This window comes from Ornithorhynchus anatinus, chromosome 2, assembly GCF_004115215.2.
Source record: "Ornithorhynchus anatinus isolate Pmale09 chromosome 2, mOrnAna1.pri.v4, whole genome shotgun sequence".
NCBI classification, from domain to species: Eukaryota; Metazoa; Chordata; class Mammalia; order Monotremata; family Ornithorhynchidae; genus Ornithorhynchus; species Ornithorhynchus anatinus.
In genome coordinates this window covers 32,270,081-32,292,560 of record NC_041729.1, presented here as the reverse complement: position 1 = coordinate 32,292,560, position 22,480 = coordinate 32,270,081, and the positions used below count along the sequence as shown (strand labels likewise).

The 22,480-nt window shown below is 46.1% G+C and overlaps 1 protein-coding gene across 2 annotated transcripts in view; it reads left to right on the top strand.

Moving 5' to 3' along the window:
* PRKCB (protein kinase C beta) overlaps positions 1–22,480 on the top strand; it is a 438,119-nt gene that overhangs the window by 1,781 nt on the left and 413,858 nt on the right. The gene's annotated exons all lie outside the window — the stretch shown is intronic.

Below are 22,480 nucleotides of genomic sequence, written 5' to 3'. Positions count from 1 at the left end.
ATTTCATCAGTGGGATGGGACGCTGCAAAGTCGGGCTCTCTGCGCTGGGCGGATGCCCAGTGACCACCAACCGGTGCCCGTTTAAAAGCAGTGAGCACCCCCCAGCCCCCATCAGGGGTTCAGAGGGGGCTGGGGTCAGGGCCCACTTTCACCCTCACAGTCAGGCAAGCCAGGATATTCCTCTAGTTTGGATCCCTGCCCACCCCCCATCCCCGGGTCACCCCACCGTTGGGGGGCTGGGGGGCGGGGGAGATGATGCAGCACTAAACGCCGCACTTCCTGTCACGCTGTGGTCTCAAACACGAGACGGAGTGTGGTTTCCCCCTCGACACCCATCACCCCTTCTCCCGATTCGAGGCTGTCAAAACGAGGCTTCCTTTTACAGTCCTAATACTTATTATCGTATTCACTGAGTCCTTACTCTGTGCAGAACACTGCACTGAGAGCTTGGGAGAGGACAGTGTATCCATACGCCGTCCTTGCCCCCAATACTCATTCCTTAAGACCCCGAGCCCTCTGTGGGGCAGGGACTGCGTCCGACCCGATTCCCGTGCATCCGCCCCAGCGCTCAGTACGGTGCCCTGCGCAAGCTAAGCGCTTATCAGCGCTCAGTACGGTGCCCTGCGCAAGCTAAGCGCTAAGCGCTTATTCCTGGACTTGAAGGGTCCAAAGCTCGTGTATGTCCGGGCTAGGCTAGGAGAAAAACTTCCTCACCCTTTCTCCCAGAAATGGATCAAGAAATCCAGTGCCAGTCAGGTCTCTGAAAGAGTCCCTGGCTCTGGGTTCCAATTTTTTTTAAAAAAGGTATTTGTTAAGCACTTTCTATGTGCCAGGCACTGTACTAAGCTCTAGGGGTAGATACAGGCTGGTCAGGTTGGACACAATACCTGCCTCGTGTATGTGTGTGTGTGTCTCTTAATCCACATTTTACAGGTGAGGTAACTGAGACACAGAAAAGTGAAGTGACTTGCCCGAGGTCACACGTCAGGCAAGTGGCAGAGCTGCGATTAAAACCTAGGTCCTTCTGACTCCCAGGCTCGTGCTCTCTCCATTAGGCAACGCTGCTTCTCTTGTTCTTTCAAGTATCACTGTTGGTTTTAATCTTGGGCTGTAGCTCCTCTCTTTCTAACCGTATGGGATCCGCTTTCCCCTGAAGTTGCGGGGCGAAGGGCGGGGGGGCGACTTCTGTCCGCGGCTTTGCTGAGCCCGTCCCATCTCTGGAGGGCTGGGAATCCACGTTCGAGGATCCTCGGACTTGGAGGCCGGAGTTGACGTCCCTTCTTCTCCAGAGCCTGGAGGAATCTCCTCAGGCAGCCTTGATAAAGTCCTTTTTGGAGAACCCCGATAGGGCCGTAGACCCCCTCGTTCTATTTAAAACGGGAAATCGGATTGCGGCCTTCTTACGGGGGAGTTATTTAACTCGTTTCAGAACCCAAGGGATGTTATTGCATTCTTAAAATCTGGTAAAATGCATGCATATGTAATCAGATTAATCATCTTGGGCAACGCTTGCTTTCCTTCACCCCCGAAGGAGGGTCTGATTTGTGCTTTGGGGCTAATCTCTCGTTTGAGGTGGCTTTTATTTTTCATCTTTATTTTCAAAGCAATGTGTGGAGATGGGTGATAAGCACCTGAAATTGGGGTTTATGGTTATATTGATGGAAGGAAAAATGTAGAGGGATGACCTTATCTGTAGGAAAAGGCGGGACTGTAGTTTCCCTTTTGCATTCGTTATGGGTAGGGAACATGCCTGCTAATTCTGTTGTCCTGGACGCTCCAGACACTTAGTACGGTGCTCTGCATGTAGCAAGAGCTCAAATACCATTGATTCCGTGATTTGATTTTTAAGGGGTGGTTTGGTTAGGTTGTTAGGGTTGGTTCCTTTATCTTTTCTCAAACATCTTCTCGAACCTCTAATTCCAGTGTTCCAGAGCACTCGGGGGGAGGTGATCTTGAGTGACTGGGGGGGTTCACCTTAGCAGCGTTATGGGGGAAATCTTTTAGGTGTCTCTAGTTTGGAAATCGGAGGAGAGCTGTTTTACCCGCCTCCCGTGACTAACCGAATTCTCCCTCCTCTGTAATTCTAACCACTGCCCCTTACAGGTGAGGGGATTCAACTTCAATTTATGAAAGCAAAACTATTTAAGCAGTGGGTTGAAGCTTGGGCCGATATTCCAGATTTTACACCTGTTTTTCCCCTTCCCTCCCAGTGGTTGTGGGCTATTTTAAGGGTCAATACTTTCCTTTTGCAGCCCTGCTTTAGAATCATCTTTCACTTAGGTTTTGAGTGTTTGTTTTTTGAGAGGTTTAGCTTTTATGCGGCTGGTCTTCTAACCCACCTGTTTTCTTACTAATATTGAATGTAAATGATGACAGTGAAAAAAAAAAAAATCTCCCGAAAGCAACAGGTGTTGGATATCTGAAGTCACCTTGGAAGCTGCGGGGCTGGGATTGCCTAGGTAGGGCTTTTTTGGCTTCAAAAACGGGGACATTCTATTTGGGGCCCTTGGAAATCCTAGTTCAGTGAAGAGCAGGATTTTCTAAAATTCCTAATTCTTTTTTCAAGTGGAAATCAATCAGTTCTTCCTATTTTTATTCTGTAAATCTGTATAGGTATCCACCCCCAAGTTCATAGTTTTCCTTTACATTCCTCCTCTATTTTATCAGGGCCTGTGCAGAGTGGGGTGGGGTGTATGTGTGTGTGGTGTGTGTGTGTGTAAGTAAGCAGGGCAGAGCGGCTTTAATTATCCCCATCCTCATTATTAATGTTGTGGAAGTTAGCAGAGGGGATCGCTCATCCCTCACAATGTGGACATTTCCCCTAATTCTCTGTGTTTTCAAGAAATGGGAAAACTAGACCCTCCATTAACCTGTTTTCTGGCGTCCTTTACCTAAAGGACAAGGCCTGAGCCCCGTCAAAGAAGCCGCAGTGCTTTGCGCACAGTAAGTGCTTAGTAAGTACTCTTAAAAGGCTAAATCAGTATCTCTGCAGAAGCAGTTTGAAGCCCCACTATATCTGAGGTGGAAGTTATTTGGATGAATTCGGATTTCCAGTAAAGGATTTAGAAGTGGTGGGGGAAGATTCACTGAGGTAAGTGAAAGATTGACAGTCAGGTGCTAGGTGTACCTAATACCTTTCCAAACAAATATTAAAAATGTGACCTTTTGCAGCCTAGCTGGTACTGCGGGCTAACTCCCAGATATTTACTTTAGACACATGTTATGAACTGGAAAATACACGTCCCGAACATCAGCGAGATACCGGGCACTTTATAGAGCGTGACTGAGAAGCAGCGTGGCCTACTGGATAAAGCACAGACCTTGGAGTCAGGGGATCTGGGTTCTAATTCCAGCTCCACCGCTCATCCTCCCGTGTGACCTTGGGCAAGTCACTCCACCTCTTTGCGCCTCAGTTACCTCATCTGTAAAACGGGGATTAAGACTTTGAGTCCTACGTGGGACAGATAGATCTTTTACCTATCTCAATGCTCAGTTCAAAGCCTGACACGTGGTAAGTGCTTAACAAGTATCATGAAAAATAATCTTGGAATTAGAATTGGAATGGGAGGGAACATCACTGGGGGGAAAGCATGAGAATGCACGCTAGGAAAGTGGTGGTGACTGAATGTTTCTCCTTTTCAACCTTGTCCTCCTTCCTCTTGAAATTAGGAAGAAGTGATATGGAAGCTTTACAAAGATATAAAAATGGATTGAAAAAACATGGCTACCGGGATAGCGTTGACTCAAATGCTTTCATTTTGGGGGGTTTTGGGGCACAGCCATTTGGATCACTAAATGCAAATTCAAGTCCACTTCCTGACTTTCTAATGCCACCCGCTGCCTGACACGATCTCAGATGAGTGCAAGGCAGTTTATTCCAATACAGATAATTCTTGCGAGGGATGGAATACTTAGGAGGCTACAACTGTGACTGTCTTGAAAGGGTCTTTCAGTTTGGTTGCAAAAGAACTTCATCGACTGTTGATTAGGGTATCAGATAATAAGGCTCACTTCCTTTATGTTTAGTGGCTGTGGCTTGTTAATTGCTCTTAAAAACTGAAATTCAGAACACTTCTGAGGAGTTGGAGGGACCAAAGCTAAGCCCACAGTCTTAGAGTCACTGGAAAGTGTTTTGACGTCAACAGTTGAATATGGTTGGAATTGGATTTGTTTCTCTAAGTACATTTAGCGCCAGAGGCTGGGGGTTGGGGGGGGGGGGGGAAGGGCCGGAGGATTGCAGCTACTATAGTGAGCAAAAAAGGAAGACTCAATCCTGGGGTGAGAGATACTATAGATTTTTCTTTCTGAAGTTTATTATTCCACGTAATTTTTATATCTCATTGAATCCTTCCCATCTGATTCTTTGGGGTTTCCCATTTTCCCTTTGACACCCTAGGTTCCAGAGGGGAAATGTCCCAGCTAGCTTGAAGAGGACAATTAAAGCATTTTAGCATTAAATTTGGCCTACCACTAACCCTTCGTTAAATGTTTCCACTGGAAATCAAGTCCAGGAACAACGATAGGGAAGCAGCATGGCCTCGTAGAAAGAGCACGGGTCTGGGAGGCAGAGGACCTGGGTTCTAAGCCCGGCTCTGCCACGTGTCTGCTGTGGAACCTTGGGCAAGTCACTTAACTTCTTTGTGCCTCAGTTCCCTCATCTGTAAAATGGGGATTAAGACCGTGAGCCCCACGTGGGACAACCTGATTACCCTGTATCTACCCCGGCGCTTAGAACAGTGCTCGGCACATAGTAAGCACTTAACTAATACCAACATTATTATTATTATTATTAACTTCTCTATGCCTCATCTACCCCATCTGTAAAATGGGGATTAAGACTGTGAATTCCACATGGGACGTGGACTGTGTCAATCATATTTATGGAGTACTTACGGTGTGGAGAGGAACATACTAAGCGCCTGGGAGAGTACAATATAAGAGACCCATTCCCTGTCCCCAACAAGCTTACAGTCTAGTTTCCAACCTGATTGGCTTGTATCTATGCCAGGGCTTAAAAAATACCATTAATAAAAAAACAACCCCCCCCCAACAATACCAGTCTTGTTTCTTTGGAAAATGGTCCAGGATGCCTGCCTGGCCTTTTATTTTAAGACAGTGGGGAACTTGGGAGACCAAGTCCCACCCTGAGAACGTTCTAAAAACAAAAAGATCTCGGTCTGCAAATTTACAATGGCTGACGCTGACCCGGGAATCCTCCTGTCTTAAAGAAAGTTAAGAAAGATTATCGCCCTTCTGCAGTAGACCGGAGCTAGCACATAGGCACAGGAGACGTGGCTAAGGCAGACTTTGAACTCTAGTACAGCAGTTACGGGGAGGGAAATTCAATTCTCTTGACCTCTCTGGAAGGAGGAAACAGAGAAACCCCCTTTTCAAGCTTTAAATAAATACTCGATTTTTAAAACGGCTTCATTCATTTGGATTTTCTGTCTATGCTGCACAGCAGACGGATCTATTTTTAGATGACTGTGCCTTCGTTATTTTTGCACGTTTGACAATAGGGATATGTCTCCGTCACCCCCTAGAGAAATCTAATGTTATCGTGCACATAACGTATTTCCTTTTTATAGTTTTTTTGTTTGAAGTCAGCATCTTTATGATCTTCTCTTTCACCTAGGTCTTCATAATAATAGCGGTGATATTTGTCAGGCACTTAACCCAGCGCTAAGCCCTGTACTAAGCTCTGGGATAGATATAAGATAATCAGGTTGGACCTAGACCCTGTCAGTCTAGCCACGAGAAGCAGCATGGCTTGGATAAAGCAGGGGCCCGGGGGTCAGAAGGACCTGGGTTCTAATCCCAGCTCCACCACTTACCTGCTCTGTGACCTTGGGCGTGTCACTTCGCTCCTCGGTGCCTCAGTTATCTCAACTGTAACATGGGGATGAAGACCGTGAACCCCATGTGGGACAGAGACTGTGTCCAACCTGATTAACTTGTACCTACCCCAGCGCTGAGAACAGGGCTTGGCGCGGAGGAAGTACTTAACAAGTACCATAATTATTCTTATTATCAGAGTTCCAGTCCAAGTAGGGGGAAGAATAGGTGTTGATTCCCCACTTTATAGAGTCACAGAGTAGTTAAGTGGTTTTCCCAAGGTTACGCAGCAGGATATCCACCCTCTTTTTAAGCCAGCTGTTTTGTGGTATTAATCATTGCATTAAGGGGGAATGACAGGAATTTGAGCTGAATGCCGGTGGTCACCTTTCATTCCATTTGTATTTTCTAAACTTTTCTAGCCTGGATAGATTTCTGGCTGCTCTCCATTCGATTTTTTTTGGGGCAGTTTGTGTGTTCTTCAGTAGCTATTAGTTCACTATATGGGGAAATGGTTTGATTTAGTTATGGTATTTGTTGAGCACTTTGTATGGCGCTGGTGCCAAGGTCGATGCAAGATAATTGAGTCCCGTGAGGACTCAATTTAGGATGGCAGTAGATTGAGAGAACTGCTGATCAACCAATGGCATTTATTAAGCGCTGACTGTGTGTAGGGCACTGTACTAGGTGCTTGGGAAAATACAGACCCAAAGAGTTGGCAAATATCCTTGTCCACAAGGAGATTTCAGTCTAAAGGAGGAGATGGACTTTGAAATAAATTATGGATGGGAGAAATCGAAGAGTATAAGGGTATTTACCTGGTTACCCCATTTGGGTGGAGGAGGAGGGAGCTAGGAGAAACAATAGAAATTAAGAAAATTCAAATATTTGGTAACATCCTTTTGGCATTCCTGGAGATGCGACTGTACAGGCTGATTGGGGCGATGATTTCTGTAGATCTGGACTTGAGTTGCGATTGAGGGTTCACAATCTCTCTCATCCATTATTGTTGCCTCATCTTTTTTTCATGCTGATTGATAATGATATTAAGCACTTGCCGTGGGACAGTTTACAAAATGAACCACTCAGACATGGTCACATAAATACAGCTTGAATCTATCTAGAGATTTTCATTCAATCATATTTATTGAGCACTTACTGTGTGCAGAGCACTGTACTAAGCGCTTGGAATGTACAATTCTTCAACGGAGACAGACAATCCCTGTCCGACATTGGGCTCACAGTCTCTTTCAAAGCACGTTTATCATTTAATAATAATAATAATAATGATAATAATAATAATGATGGTATTTGTTAAGCACTTACTATGTGCCAAGCACTATTCTAAGTGCTGGTAGGGGGCCGGGGGGAGTACAAGATAATCAGGTTGTCCCACATGGGGCTAACAGTCTTAATCCCCATTTTACAGATGAGGGAACTGAGGCACATAGAAGGTAAGTGACTCGCCCCAAGTCACACAGCTGACAAGTGGTAGAGCCGGGATTAGAACCCATGACCTCGTTTGTTTCATTTTACCCCCTCCACATCCCCAGGTACTTTCCCCATTTTTTGGATGGAGAAACTAAGCACAGGGAGGCTTAAGGGACATATCTGAGTTCACACCACAGGCCGGTGGCAGGAACGGGAAGTGAAACACAGACTCTCTCCCCACGCCTTCATATCCGACAGTCACCACTCTCCCCACCTTCCAACCCCTCCTAAGATCACATTTCCTCCTAGAGGCCTTCCCAGACTAAACCCTTTATCTCCCCTATCTGACCGCCCCCCTGCATTGACTACGCACTCGGCTGTGTATCCCTAAATAATAATAATCGTGATAATTACGCTATCTAAGTGCCCACTATATACCAGACACTGTACTAAGCGCTGGGGTGGATAGAAGTAAATAATAATAATGCTGGTATTTGTTGGTATTTGTTAAGCGCTTACTATGTGCCGAGCACTGTTCTAAGCGCTGGGGTAGACATAGGGGAATCAGGCTGTCCCACGTGGGGCTCACAGTCCTAATCCCCATTTTACAGATGAGGGAACTGAGGCACCGAGAAGTGAAGTGACTTGCCCACAGTCACACAGCCAACAAGTGGCAGAGCTGGGATTCGAACTCATGAGCCCTGACTCCAAAGCCCGTGCTCTTTCCACTGAGCCACGCTGCTTCTCAAATGGGGTTGAATGTAGTCCCTGTCCCTCATGGGGCTCACACTCTCAATCCCCGTTTTACAGATGAGGTCACTGAGGCACAGAGAAGTGAAGTGACTCGCTAAAGGTCATACAGACAAATGGCAGAGCAGGGATTAGAACCGATGACCTCCTGATTTCCAGGCCCACGCTCTATCCGCTACACTAACTCCAGCCCCATGGCACTTATGTACATACTCTTATACCCTATTTCCCAGGCCTAATCTATTTTAGTGTCCATCTCCCCCTGTAGACTGTAAACTACTCGCATCTACCAACTCTGTTGGAGTGTACTTTCCCAAGCACTTAATACAGTGCTCCGCACTCAATGGATGCTCAGTAAATACCATCGATTGATGGGCGACACCCAGGCCCAACCTCGTCTCTCGTACTCCGTCGCTCCAAAATTCTCCACGACCTCGATAAATTTCATTGATCGAGAGATCGATTTCCCAACTGCTAGCCCCGAGCTCTTTCCTCTAGGCCACACTGTCTCCCTCAGAGTCTCAACTCACCGACAGAGGAAGAATCTTTGCTTGAGAGTTCACAGGCAACTAACGAGCTGCTAATATTATTTTAGGGATGCTTCTCCTTTGACCCGCCTCATGTTAGATGTGTGGATTCCTATCATTTGGTTTAAATTTAAAACAATTCCCTGTCCTTTAATCCGAGAACCGTTCACACTTAAGTGAATGGCTGGCAATCCCGTTCTTTTCTGTCCTCCCCCTTGTCTACCTGGAAGTGCAGCCCATTTCAAAGACGTGACATTCTTTTAACTTGCAAAGCAGATAACATATCTACCTACCTGGAGGCATCCATTTCCCTAGCGGTATAGGGTCCCAGTTATAAATTATACATCAAGGGGAAGCAGCATGGCTCAGTGGAAGGAGTGGAAAGAGCCTGGGCTTCAGTGGAAAGAGCCCGGGCTTGGGAGTCAGAGGTCATGGGTTCGACTCCCGGCTCTGCCACTTGTCAGCTGTGTGACTGTGGGCAAGTCACTTCACTTCTCTGTGCCTCAGTTACCTCATCTGTACAATGGGGATTAACTGTGAGCCTCACGTGGGGCGACCTGATGACCCTGTATCTCCCCCAGCGCTTAGAACAGTGCTCTGGAAGTGCTTAACAAATACCAACATTATTATTATTATTATTATCAAGTAACTCAGTCATTGAGACCGATATTCTATTATTTGCTGTTGATATTATCTTTCAGCCAGATGAACTATTTTTGATGTTTTAATTCATTCTTGGTCTGACTGAAGGTGTGCTTTTTTCCCCCTCCACCGTGGTTACAGAATGAATTTTGTAACCACAGTGAAACAGAAATGCTATTGCATAAATAAATGGAAAGCAACACCGGTTGGTTTTGTTACCAAGAAAAGGATAGAGTGACCGTCGACAGCATTTATTGGGCACCAGCTGAGTGCGGAACATTGCACTAAATAAAATAAATGGTGTTATTTGTTAAGCGCTTACTATGTGCAGAGCACTGTTCTAAGCGCTGGGGGAGACAAGGTGATCAGGTTGTCCCACGTGGGGCTCCCAGTTTTAATCCCCATTTTACAGATGAGGTAACTGAGGCACCGAGAAGTGAAGTGACTTGCCCACAGCCACACAGCTGACAAGTGGCGGAGCTGGGATTCGAACCCATGACCGCTGACTCCCAAGCCCATGCTCTTTTCACCGAGCCACGCTGCTTCTTGTACTATCAATCCATTGTATTTTTTGAATGCTTACTGTGTGCGGGACACTGGGCTAAGCTCTTGGGAGAGTATACTACGACAGAGCTGATAGACATGTTCCCTGCCCACAGCGAGCTTACGGTCTAGGGAGGGAATGAAGTCTTTCTGGAATCCTTCAGTACTGTCAGCTCTCCCTGTACGCTACAATCGAGTGTGTTCTTCTGGAGTTTGTTTTCAGTTGTCTGTTTCTCTTTCACTTCTTCGCCATAAGATTTTTCCACCTGCTGTAAGCATGTCACTTGGACGACAGGGACATCCTCGGTTGCTCCTGGCCCTTTCGGCCAATTAGTAGTACTCACTGAACGCCTATTGAATGCAGAGCACTGTAATAAGTGCTTGGGAAAGTGCAATTCAACACAACTGGTAGATGGGATACCAGCAAGCTCCCTCTAGACTGTAAACTCGCTGTGGGCAGGGAATGTGTCTACCAACTCTGTTCTATTGTACTTTCCTAAGCGCTTAGTACAGGACTCTGCTCACAATAAATGCTCAATAAATACAACTGCTTGATTGAAAGAGCTTAAATTTACAGGAGAAGGGACAGCATCCAGAAGAGAGGGGGAATTTCAGATCTGTCACTTTTGCTACTTATTCCTTCATTCAACCGTATTTATTGAGCTCTTCTTATGTCAGACCGCCGTACTAAGCGTTTGGAAAGTACAATTCGGCAACAAATAGAGACAATCCCTACCCAACAACGGGCTCACAGTTTAGAGGACGGGCTCACCGTCCTGAGAAACAGTATAACCTAATGGATAGAACATGGGCATGAAAGTCAGAGGACCTGGGTTTTAATCCCGGCTTTACCACTTATCTGCTGGTGACCTTAGGCAACTCACTTAACTTCTCTGTGCCTCAGTTTCTTCAATAGGGATTCAATCTTACTTCCTCCTCTCTGGACTGTGAGTCCCATGTGGGACAGGGACTGCATCCATTGGTAACCTTGTATCTACCCCAGTGCTTAGAACAGGGCTTGGCAAATAATAAGTGCTTATTTATTAGCACTGTTAGCAGCTCTGGCAAATAGATCAAGCTGGAGAGGAAACTGGAGTTAGTGACCAGAGGACGCTTTTAGATTATCTGAAAGATGTTCACCGTGGCACCCTTGTCCTGTAATCACATGAGTGATCAAGTGTTGACTGAAATCCTTCACACATCCTTTTTTTTTTTCTCTGAAACATTTAAACATCATGAAATCCTCCACAAACTCATGGAGAATAAGCAACCTGTGGGACAAGAGAGGACGGACCCAAATTCACTGATCGGTTTTAAAGACTCTTTCCCAGTAGTACTGTAGTTGTTTAATTGTTGACAGTCGACCCAACTTCGGTCTCTGTTAAACTGTTTGTCTCTTTGTCTTCCCTCAGACTGTGAGCTCCTTGAGGAACTCTCACATTAAATTTTCTCTGAATATATCCCCAAGCACGTATTCCAGTGTAATGTACATCGAAAGTGCTCAATAAGCCATTTCAGAGATAATGAACAGCGGCAAACACCCTTTAATGGAGAAATGGAGAAACCAAGGAAGTGTCTGAACCCGAGACAGCTGTGAACAGAACAGAAGACTGGGCACCAGCTTGCCTTTAGCTCTAGGCCCCACTTCCTCCATCTAATACCCTTTCAGAGAAAAAGGAAATTGGTTTGGTTTCTGGTTCCTTCCCTCAGAAGGCACTGGGCAGAAATGAGATTAAAATATTTTGGTCAGAAAAGAAACCAGCAAGCATATCCTGCATTTAGATCCTGCCACTGGCAAATTGGAAGCTGCTAGTTGTCTCAGAGAGTTGAGGGTTAAAATGGAGCCCTTTTCTTTAGAAATTATTTAAAATAAGAACCAGGCCGAGGGCCCCTTGAGCTCCAACTGTACATCCATGCCTCTGTGAATGCTCTCAGCAGGCACTGACAGAATATCCACCCTGGTGCTTAGCACAGTGCCTGGCACTTGGTAAGCACCTAACAAATAATAATTAGGGTATTTAAGTACTTACTTTGTGCCAAGCACTGTTCTAAGCACTGGGTTAGATACAAGATAATCCGGTTGGACACAGCCCCCACCCCACATGAAGCTCACACTCTTAATCCCCATTTTAAAGATGAGGTGACTGAGGCACAGAGAAGTGAAGCGAGTTGCCCAAGGTCACAGAGCAGACAAGTGGTGGAGCCGGGATTAGAACCCATGACCTCTGACTCCCAAGCCCGTGCTCTTGCCACTAGGAGCGATTATTTTTATTAGTATAATCAATCAATCAGATTTATTGTGTGCCGAGCAGTCATTCGGTCAGTAGCATTTATTGAATGCTTACTGTGTGCAGAACTGCGTACTAAGCACTTGAGAGAGAACAGTATAACCCATTCCCTGCCCACAACAAGCTTACGGTTTAGAGGATGAGCGCTGTACTAAATGCTTGGTCTTGTCTTATGCTGTTGAATCGTCTCCGACCCATAGCGACTGCTTGGACGCATCTCTCCCAGAAAGCCCCACCTCCATCTGCACACGTTCTGGTAGTGGATCCACTGAGTTTTCTTGGTAAAAATATGGCAGTAGCTTATCATTGCCTTCTTCCACGCAGTAAACTTGAGTCGCCGCCCTCGACTCTCTTCCGAGCCGCTGCTGCCCGGCACGGGTGAGTTTTGAAGTGTAGCGGATTGCCTTCCACTAGCAAGACACTGCCCGAGCCGGGAATGGAATGGGTAGGCCTCAGCTTGACCCTCCCGTAGCCGAGAGTGTGGTAGAATACTGGAAACTCTCCAGGTGCCATCCTGACAGGGCAGATGCTTGGTAGAGTGCACTGTAACAGAGTTGATGGATTTGTTCCCCGCCCACAGAGCGCTTCCAGTCTAGATGGGGCGATGACGGTGTATTCCTGAAGCAGATCTATGGAGACTTTTGAAACAGGCTGGAAAAGAGAATGACCTACTCCCTCAGAAGCTAAGCCCTGTCGTTATTGGTCCATCTTACCCACTGTCATGTCCACAGTGGTCATAGGATGATTGGAGGAGCAGAGTGATCGATCAAACAATTGTATTTATTGAGCACTTACTGTGTGCAGAGCACTGTACTAAGTGCGTGTGAGAGTACACTACAAGAAAATTAGCAAAGTTCCCCGCCCAAAGTGATTGCTGTCCTTGATGCTGATCCTATTGTTGAGGTATATACCAACCGAAGTCCACCATTTGCTGTTCCTCCCTGCATCCTTAACTTATTATTTTTTTTTTTTGGCATTTTGTTAAGCACTTCCTAGGTGTCAAGCGTTGGTGTAGGTAAAAGATGATCACGTTGAACACCGTCCCTGCCCCACAAAGAGCTCACAGTCTAAATTAGAGGAGGATTTAATCCCCATTTTACTGAGATAACTGAGGCTCAGAGACGCTGAGTGACTGCCCAAGGTCCCAGTGAAGACAAATGGTGGGGCAAGGATCAGAACTCAGCTCCTCTAACTCCCAGGCCCATGCTTTTTCCATTAGGCCGCAGTGCTTCTCATTCCCATTAGCAATTCATTTTGGACAACACTTCTCTGAATCTGACCAAGCCCTCCGTGGATTGACCAACACTTTTGGCTGCACAGCTTCCTGTGGTAATTAATTCTGCATGCTTACTTCCCTCTCTATGATGATGTGTTGCCTTTTTTTTTTTTTTGAGTCCAACCCACCTCAAACTTCAGTGGGTGCCTCTCCATCTTGGTATCACTGGCTTTAGTGAACAAAAATCCCACGTTCTCCCCTGTCCTAGGTCTTCTGAAAATCTAAATGAATCATGCCTACTGGTTCCTCCCCATTTGCATCTTTCTTGGCTCCTTGAAAGAACTCCAGTAAATGAGTAAGGCATGATTGCCTCTTAGACAAACCCTAGTCTCTCCTCCCCAACAAGTTGCGTTTTTCTAAGTGCTCGCCGATCCTAAACTAATTACTGATAGAACTGAGAGATGCTAGTGTATAATTCACTGCTGGAGCCCTTTTTGAAGAGGGAAGCTACACGGGCAATATGTCCTTCTTGCCTTACGATGGCTTTTTGTCATGATAGGTTACACTCCATCAGCAGGGATTCCTCAGCTTTCCTTCTGAATTCCTTCAGGAAGCTTGGGGAGATGCCTTCTGGCTCTGCTAATTTGTCTCCAGCTAGTTTATCAATTTTATCTACAACAACCACAGCTTGATATAGCTCACTGGATCTGTCTGCTACAAAAGACAATTTGGGCGTGGGAGCCTTCCGGCTTTCTCCGGGAAGGACATTCTAAAGAATTCATCTCCAATCATCGGAGGATAACTCTTCTTCATCCCAGAATGCACCTTTTACCCCAAGACTTTCTAGTGTTCCTCGCTAATTCCCTAGCCGGCTTCTGGCTTTTGTTAATATTTGAACAGTCTTTTTGATTTTGTTTCCACCAGACCCGTCATTTTTATGGACTTTTCTGTACTCAGGTGACCTTTCCATATTTGAAAGGATAATCTCTTCCCCTGGTATCCTCTTTTACCCCACCAGTTTTGTTTTGAAGTGGTTTTGGTTTGGCCATTAGAGTGTGAGGGAGAGAATTTAAGACACATTTAGCCTGAGCTTCTAGGATGGTATTCTTCCCCCCATCCCACAGGCTTCTAGTAGGTCATTTAGCTAAGTTTTTCGAGCTACTATGATTCCCAACTATGGGCTGTATTTTTTTGTAGTTTCCTTTTCTAAAAATAAATAACCCAGTGCTATTTTTTTGGCCAACGCTTTTACTCCCTCCCCCACCACCCCCAGCAAGAGTGTTTAATGGCATTGTGGTTACTATTACAGAGTTTTTCTCTCACCCCCACCTCCTGTAGCAGCTCTTGTCCAGTAGTTGAGATGAAATCTACTGTACTTTTTTTTTTTCTTGACTCCGTGACTAGCTGTTCCAGAAGAGTAATCGATCCTATCCAAAACACTTGCTCCTCCCACTTGATTTCCTGATGAGTTTTTCAGCCAATCTACATGGGGAATTTTCTACTTTCCTGAAATGACAGCTTTTGTGAATCCCAGCGAACCTTTGTTGATCCCTTTCCTCCTTCTTGTTAGGTGATTCATAGAACTCTCCTACTATGACCTTTTTATCTGTTGGGAATTTCTCTCCAGATGAATTCTATGGCACTCATGTGATCCACTAAGACTACTGTGTGTGATATTACAATTCGTTGTCCCACCCCTGCCCTTGCACATATCCAGGGCTTTCCTATAGGGCTTATTGTCTAATAAAACAGGTTTTCTTCCACCAGTTCTTTTCAAGTCCAAGTATTTCCAGATTCTTCCAAGCCACTGACATTTCCAGTTCATCCCCTGAAAATTTTAGACCACTAGCAGTAGTACAGAAGTATTTGTATGGTTTGGCTTTGATTTTTTTTTTGCCAAGTCCCACTTCTTCCAGTCTGCATATTTGATGGACGGCCTGACCTCTCCTCATTGTTTTCATCAATTGCCCTTTTGACTCTATCTGGACTCTCCCTGCATTCCTTTGATCTCCTTCCCTTCTTCCCCTTTATCCTCTTCTTCCTCCTTTCTTTCTAGGATTTAGGTAAATCCAGGTCTCCTGTTTTTCTGTACTCACTGGATGTTCCCCAGTTTTTGTTTTAAAAATGGCTCACCCAATTTTAATTTTTAGACCAGCGGTCAGGCACCATTTTGGGTTCCACCTGTCCCACAAGGTCCCTCTCACATCGAGGCTAATGGAGTCCCTTCCCTCTGTCCCATTGCTTCATCCAGACACCTTTCCAGGATGCTGGTTGGCCTCTGTGAGTAGAGCCAGCCATCTTTTGGAGAGACCTACCCAGGACCTCTTGGACATCCATCTCTTTTTAAACACCCTAAATTTGGAAAGCGGTGGGGTCTAGTGGACAGAATGTGGGCTAGGGAGTCGGAGGAGCTGGGTTCTAATCTCAGCACCACCTCTTGTCCACTGTGTGACTTTGGGCAAGGGCAAGTCACCTGAGTTCTCTGTGCCTCATTTCCTCCACTGTAAAATGAGGATTCAATATCTGTTGTCTCTCTCCCAAGATTGTGAGCCCCATGTGGGACAAGGACGGTGTCTGTCCTGATTAACTTGTACCTACCCCGGCACTTATAGTAGTGCTTTGCATATAGTAAATGCTTAACGAATACCATAAAAAAACCAAAAACAGAACCTCCTTACTACTGTTTTATGTCATTATCTTGAATATCGTCTTCTCCCCATCTAAAAGCCTGCGTGCATATGGCAGACAACTCACCATGCTGCCCTCCCTGGATATCACAAGCCTATGCTTATGAGTCTAATGGTGGAATTATTATTATTACTATTATTAATGATAATAATAATTGTGTTATTTGTAAAGTGCTTACTAGGTGCCAGGCACTTTACTAAGTGCTGGGGTAGATAGAACGTAATTAATAAGAATAATTATGGTTTTTATTAAGCATTTACTATGTGCCAGGCACTATACTAAGCGCTGGGGTGGATACAAGCAAATTGGGTTGGACACAGACACTGTCCCAAATAGGGCTCACAGCCTTAATCCTCATTTTCCAGACGAGGAAACTAAGGCACAGAGAAGTGGAGTTGGTGGAATTGCCCACCAACACCAAAGAGAGACTCTCTCCCTAGAATAGGAACCTTAGTGCAAAAATGCACCATGACAACAGCTCATAGGGAACACTTACTCTCCCCAATTTACTAAAGGCACACCTCCTCCAAGAGGCCTTCCCTGACTAACCCCTCCCTTCCTCTTCTCCCACTCCCTCCTGCGTCACCCCAGCTTGTTGATGATGATGATGATGGTATTTGTTAAGCGCTTACTATGTGCCAAGCACTGTTCTAAGCACTGGAGTAGGTACAGGGTAATCAAGTTGTCCCACGGGGGGCTCACGGTTTTAATCCCCAATTTACAGATGAGGTAACGGAGGCATAGGGAAGTTAAGTGACTTGCCCAAAGTCATACAGCTGACAAGTGGCAGAGCCGAGATTAGAACCCACTACCTCTGACTTGCTCTCTTTATTCGTCTCCCCTCTCAGCCTCACCACACTTATGAACGTATCTTTTATTTATATTAACGCCTTTCTCCCCCTTTAGACTCTGAGCTCGTCGGAGGCAGGGAATATGTCCCTTTTATTATACTGCACTCTCCTAAGCGCTTAGGATACCGCTCTGCACACAGTAAACAATAAATGCCAGATTGCTCCTTAACTGGGGTTGTTTTGTGTAGTGTGTGTGTATGTGTGGCTTGTTCACCAAGACCCTCCCAGCAGCCCTCCAGAGGATTTTCCTGAATAGACAAGACACTTAGACAGAGTTAATAAGCCCCCTGTCGTTAACCAGGACCCAGTAGGAAAGAGGCGCAGTATGACAAGCAGCTTGAAGATAAGCCTTCTGTAATTGCCCCTGCCCCCGTGGTCTGCCAAGCAACTCTTGGGCAGCCACCTTTCCTCAAAGGGGCTGACAAGCCTCCACGGACCCTAGCCAGGACAAGTTGGTATTTGTTAAGCGCTGACTATGTGCAGAGCACTGTTCTAAGCGCTGGGGTGGACACAGGGGAATCAGGTTGTCCCACGTGGGGCTCACAGTCTTCATCCCCATTTTACAGATGAGGGAACTGAGGCCCAGAGAAGTGAAGTGACTTGCCCACAGTCACACAGCTGCCAAGTGGCAGAGCCGGGATTCGAACCCATGACCTCTGACCCCAGAGCCCGTGCTCTTTCCACTGAGCCACGCTGTGGCTCAGAAGGAATAGAGTGAAACCTGCCTAATGAAGGGTCGTCAAAAAAGGACACGGACAGAGCCCACGGCAGGCAGGAAACACACCAGGAGGGCAGCATGGGCTCGTTACGATGATTTTAATGGTATTTGTGAAACGCTTACTATGTGCCAGGCACTGTCCTAAGTGCTGGGGAGGATACAAGCAAATCAGGGTGGACACGGTCCCTGTCCTGCATGAGGCTCACAGTCTTAATCCCCATTTGAAAGATAAGGGAACTGAGGCCCAGTGAAGTGACTTGCTCAAGGCCACACAGCAGACAAGTAGCAGAGCCTGGATTAGAACCCATGACCTTCTGACGTTCAGGCTCTCTCCACCTCGCCACGCTGCTTTCCAGGCAGGGAAGGGGATGTCTCTGTTTATTGTTATTCTCTCCCACAGGCTTAGTACAGTGCTCCTCACGCAGTAAGCGCTCATTAAATACGATTGAATGAATGACTGAACCGGGGTACTTCACTTTTGCTTTTGAACCAATAAACTTGGATCTGCGCCCTTTGGGCATTTGATATTCACCCCACCCTTAACCCCACACCTAGGCACAGCTCTGTAACATTTATTTCTATTAATGTCTGTCTCCCCTTCTAGACTGTGACTTCATAGTGGGCAGGGAATGTGTCTGTTGTATTGTTATACCGTACTCTCCCAGGCGCTTAATACAATGCTCGGCACGGGGTAAGCATTCAATTAATGTCTGTTTCCCCTCTACGCTGTAAGATTGTTATGGGCAGGGGATGTATCGGTTATATCGTTGTATTCTACTCTCCCAAATGCTTAATACAGTGCCCTGCACTCAGGAAGTGCTCAATAAATATGATTGATTGGTGGAAGACTTCACGATTGGCCCAGGAAGCCTCCATCACCTTAAAGTTGAGCCACTGGCCTAGGCAGAAGAGCCCGCAATGATAATAATAACAATAATGACGGTAATAATAATAATAACAATGATAACTCTGGTATTTCAGTGCTTACTTGGTGTGAAATACTCCATTAAATGCTGGGGTAGATGCAAGATAATCTGGTTCCACATAAGGTTCACAGTCTAAGTAGGAGGGAAGACAGGTATTCAGTCCCCATTTTGTAGATGAGGGAAATGAGGCACAGTGAGGTTGTCAGTCGCCCAAGGTCACACAGCAGACGGGCCGAGCGAGGATTAGAACCAAGTCCTCTGACTCCCAAGCCCGTGGTTTTTCCTTTAGGCAACACTGCTTCTCATATTGCATATCTGTCTTGAGGCAGATATTTGCATCTTTAGAGGACCACCTGCTCCTGAACTGGGAGATTGGTTTGATTGGGTGAAGACTGACTTTTTAAAAAAAAAATAAATTTTTTTTTCGTGGAATCTGTTAAGCACTTACTGTGTTCCACTCACTGTTCTAAGCACTGGGGTTGATACAAGGTAAGCAAGCTGGACACTGTCCATGTCCCCACATGGGTCACACAGTCTTAATCCCCATTTTACAAATGGGGTAACTGAGGCACAGAGAAGTGAAGTGACTTGCTCAAGGTCACTCAGTGGACAAGTCCTTCGTACTCTATCCATTAGGGAACGTATTTATTAGGCATTTACTATGTGCCAAGTGCTGTATCGAGCCCTGGGGTAGATACAAGCTAATCAGTTTGGACAGCTCTCTCTTTCTCCCCACCCATCCAATCTGTCACCAAGGCCTGCCGGTCTCACCTTTACAGTATCGCCAAGATCCGCCCTTTCTTCTCCGTCATTTGGTGCTGGAACAAGCTCTCATAATATCCCGGCTGGATTATCGCGTCAGCCTTCTCTCTGATCTCCCTTCCTCCTGTCTCTTCCCGCTCCAGTCTATTCTTCATTCCGCTGCCCGGATCATCGTCCTGCAGAAACTCTCTGGGCACGTCACTCCCCTCCTTAAAAACCTCCAGTGGTTGCCTATCAACCTCCGCACGAAACAAAAACTCCTCACTCTGGGCTTCAAGGCTCTCCATCCCCTTGCCCCCTCCTACCTCACCTCCCTTCTCTCTTTCTACCGCCCACCCCGCACACTCCGCTCCTCTGCTGCCCACCTCCTCACCGTCCCCTGTTCACGCCTATCCCGCCATCGACCCCCAGCCCACGCTCCTTCCGCGGTCCTGGAACGCCCTCCCTCCTCACCTCCGCCAAACTAACTCTCTTCCCCTCCTCGAAGCCCTACTGAGAGCTCACCTCCTCCAAGAGGCCTTCCCAGACGGAGCTACCTCTTTTCCTTCTGCTCCCTCTGCTCCCTCTGCTCCCTCCCCCTTTCCCCCTTCACCTCCTCTCAGCTAAGCCTCCTTTCCCTCTGCTCCTCCCCCCTCCCGTCCCCTCCCCTCAACACTGTGCTCATTTATATATATTTTTATTACCCTATTTATTTTGTTAATGAGGTGTACATCCCCTTGATTCTATTTATCATGAATATGTTGTCTTGTTTTTGTCTATCTGTGTCCCCCGATTAGACTGTGAGCCCGTCATTGAGCAGGGATTGTCTCTATCTGTTGCCGAATTGTACATTCCAAGCGCTTAGTCCAGTGCTCTGCACATAGTAAGCGCTCAATAAATACTACTGAATGAATGAATTGAATGAATGACACAGACAATTTCCCGCAAAGGGCCCAATCTTCATCCATGTTTTCAAGAGGAGGTGCTTGAGGTGCAGAGAAGTTAAGTGACTTGGTCAAGGTCACACAGCAGACACACTTTTCCATGGCAGAATCCGTGCGAGATGATAGGCACAGTAACACCTCTCTGTTTTTCATTACCTATGCCTGTCTCCAGTGGTGCTGAACATTTCTTTGGGGCGTAATACCGCGCCAGCATTGGCAAGCCTGAATGCCAGCTGTCTGCCGAAAAAGAAACCGAGGGAGAGGAAACGTTGCCTTAGGTCAGTCGTGGCCTCTGTTTCCGTAATGGCGGAAGACCTTTCTTAGCCTCAGACTTTCGCTAAACCAAACTGAGGAAGTTTCAAGGTTACTAGCTTAACAGTGCAGGGCTGAAAAGCACAATGCAAGTAAAGACATTTTTACTCAGATGAGATTAAGATTTTATGTATCTCTGGCTGAGTTTGTGCTGCAGACTGTAGGGATGGGCAATAATTTACTACAGGCTGGGAACATCACTTCTTTCCATTCCCGCATTTTGAAACATCAGCGTTAGGGCGTCTGACTGCTGTTTAAATTTACAACCACCACTGCCTGGCGTTGGCTCCCCCGGAATAATGAGAACAGATCCGGGTTTGTGTTAGCTTAAAGGCTTTAGGGAATCATGCCGGAGCAGGAAATTTGCTGTCTTAGAGGAAGACCTGCGGAGGTGTCGTCCTTGCTTTTGCCGCTGGCCGACAGGGAGGCCTGGCAACTGGAAGATGTGGCCATCTTAAGCCAGGAAATATCTGTCACAAATACCGAGGCAGTCCGACTCTCAGACGGTTGGGAGCGGAGGTAATGTGGCCTCGAGGAAATGGTGTGGGATTAGGTGATGGCCTCAGTTTTCTCACCTGGAAAATGGGAAAACAGGCAAAGTTGACCATCTGGAATGCCCAATATCGTCCATAAATAAAAAGGGGACGCTAGGCACCCCTGTTACTCTTAGGTGCTTAGTTTGATTCTGTCATTCATCTTTCCACCCTCCTTTAGCGGGATTGCTACCTCAGATTTTGCAGGGAAGAAAGTAGAGTTGTCTTTATATACCCCGTTCACAAGAAACTTTGAAGGCTTTTCTCTCTCATCTCAAATTCAAAAAAAGGAGGTGATCAAGGTACTGTAGACTTGCAAGAAAAATTGCACATCCCCTTGTTTCTTAAGAGATACCCACTCCTTGTAAATCTCAGTGCCAGAACTAATCTGGGGCTTATGGAATCTGTGCTCTATTCATTTTGTCCTTTGGAATATGTTTCGAGTTTAAATGAAATTGGCCACTGGGGAAAGAAACAGGAGGAAAACTCCATTTCAGACTCTTGTCTAAAGGGTAGGACCTTCAGTATCTTCCCAAGGTTTATTTGCTTGTGGGTTTTATTTTATTATTTTTAACATGGAGTTGGGTGCGGAATTGCCAGGAACGGTTTAGTTGAAAGAGCACAGGCTTGGGAGTCCCTGCCACTTGCCAGCTGTATGACCTGGGACTTCTCTGAGCCTCAGTGTCCTCATCTGTAAAATGGGGATTCAGTACCCCCCGTTTTCCCACCCTCTTAGACGGTGAACCCCGTGAGGGGCAAGGACTGCATCTGACCTGATAATCTTATATCTTCCCCAGCTCCTAATACAGTGCTTGGCACACAGGAAGTGCTTAAAAATACCGTGACTTTTATTCATTCATTTTGAGATAAGAATTGATGGCCGAGAGATGACAAATGAAACCTGAAAGCATAAAAAAAGTGGAATGTCTCCACTTTGAGCAGGGGGAGTGTCCAAAAATATTAGCACCAAGGACGGGGTCAGTCCGGATTTCAGTAGTAAGTTCAATTAAGGGCTTTTTGGCAAGCTTAATAGGTTCAATTGGAAATGTTCAGAACAACCGGCTTCCTCCCACCCTCCTCCTGATTTCACTGTTTTCTATTCTGGTTATTGCTAGAGAGTGGGCAACTTGCTGTGTGCTGAGTTATTTGTTATGCTAGATATTTTCAGATATTGATTTGATGGCGTAAGATAAATTGGTGATTTTCTGTTTATAATTTGAAGAAATTTTTGTTTAATATCTGGTTCAAGGACAAAAAGTAGAATTTCTTGAAATAGCAAATGGGAATTTTCCAGTTTTTGAAACACAAATAAATAGTTGTCACCTCTCTTCCTTTCCTTGACATTACTTTTTTTTAATCTTGACTTCTTGTCCTTCCTTCCACCCCTCCCACCCAGCTAGTGAACGTTAAGACATCTCTCTGAACCGCCTTTGCTCCTAACCTTCCTCAAGGCTGAGTTGATGTGGAGGAAGGGTATCCAGGTGGTGAGAAATGGAGACCCCAAATCCTGCTCCTCCCCAAGGTTCTAGGTGTCC